This window comes from Schistocerca americana, chromosome 6, assembly GCF_021461395.2.
Source record: "Schistocerca americana isolate TAMUIC-IGC-003095 chromosome 6, iqSchAmer2.1, whole genome shotgun sequence".
NCBI classification, from domain to species: domain Eukaryota; kingdom Metazoa; phylum Arthropoda; class Insecta; order Orthoptera; family Acrididae; genus Schistocerca; species Schistocerca americana.
The window spans coordinates 531,159,805-531,161,290 of record NC_060124.1 but is presented as its reverse complement, the minus strand read 5'-3'; the positions used below and the strand labels follow the sequence as shown (position 1 = coordinate 531,161,290).

Here is a 1,486-nt window from a genome sequence, read left to right as displayed (position 1 = left end):
GATGATGAAGCGTAAGGAGAGTAGCGACACACCCTTCTGTATCCTGTATGAGGCACTTTTTTTTTTTCGTTTTCCCCATATACATTACCTCGGTGTAGGAACGTGCCGAGATATTGTTTTCTTTTTCTCAGAGCACGATGCGGTGCTAGATACATTTATTTTTGTTGTGGTATAAAGTAAAATCACATTAAGAATGTATTAAAACAGTAAATAAAAATAAATAAATAAACAATAATTCCCACAAAAGATTTCCCCTTCCCATCCCTGACTCCTTGACGGACGAGGGGGACACTGCGACCAGGCCTCGGGTTACGACCCCTGATCGCTCTGCCTTCCGCGCCCTCCCCCACCTTCTTAAAAAATAAAAAAAAAAACAAAAAAACAAAAAAACAGGGAAAAAAAACAAAAAAACAAAAAAAAGAAAAAATAAAAAAAATTAAAATAAAAAAAAAAGAGAGCACACAGTCTCAATCTTCCAGGAAGTTTCATATGAGCGCACACTCCGCTGCAGAGTGAAAATCTCATTCTGGATACACCCCACAGGCTGTGGCTAAGCCATGTCTCCGCAATATCCTTTCTTTCAGGAGTGCTAGTTCTGCAAGGTTCGCAGGAGAGCTTCTGTAAAGTTTGGAAGGTAGGGGACGAGGTACTGCGAGAAGTAGAGCTGTGAGGACGGGGCGTCAGTCGTGCTTGGGTAGCTCAGTTGGTAGAGCACTTGCCCGCGAAAGGCAAAGGTCCCGAGTTCGAGTCTCGGTCCGGCGCACAGTTTTAGTCTGCCAGGAAGTTTCATACGAAAACTAACTAGCAACGGATTCTTTACACAGAAATTATTTACAAAATTTGTTACAGAAATGTTTTCTACAAAATTCTAATATTTTATTCTTTACAACCAAATGAATGTCTATTTGACAAAAATATTACAACTGAACTTTTTTTCAAAGTCCATTCACCTTAAGGCATCACTTTTCCATTTTCATTGTAAAAGGAAATTTCCGTAACGAAAAAAACCTATTAAATTACTTTACTGAAACCATCTTTACATAAAAGGCACTTCGGTGGGTGCCCTTCATTAAAAATGTAAGCGATTCCAAAAATTCGCTATGGTGAGCATCTGTAAGAAAACTTTTAGAAAATTATGTAAACTACCTTTTTTGTGGAGGTACTATGAAGGGTGTCTCACTTTTAAGTAAGTAAACTTTTTCACGAACTTCTCATAAAAAGCGCTTTCTTTGGCGTCCGTAAAAATTACCTATTCGCCAATAGCATGAGAGGGGGACCATTTTCTATCTTTCACAAAAAGTTTTCACTGTAGCGGGCGTATATGAAAATTATACACTTTCAGCAACTACTTTTCGATGAAACACAGTGGGAATGTCTTTTCACATTTATTCTTACATCAGCTCCACACTTTATAAACATCAACATCCACTTCTCTGTCAGGTACTAGTGAGTCTCACATTCGGTTTCCATAGTGGGCGAACCTGCA

At 38.8% G+C, this 1,486-nt stretch overlaps 1 non-coding gene across 1 annotated transcript; it reads left to right on the top strand.

The window, feature by feature from the left end:
• The first annotated feature begins 688 nt into the window (after positions 1–688).
• Positions 689–763, top strand: Trnas-cga. Its single transcript has one exon. It is a non-coding gene; the product is annotated as a tRNA-Ser (tRNA).
• The last annotated feature ends 723 nt before the right edge of the window (positions 764–1,486 follow it).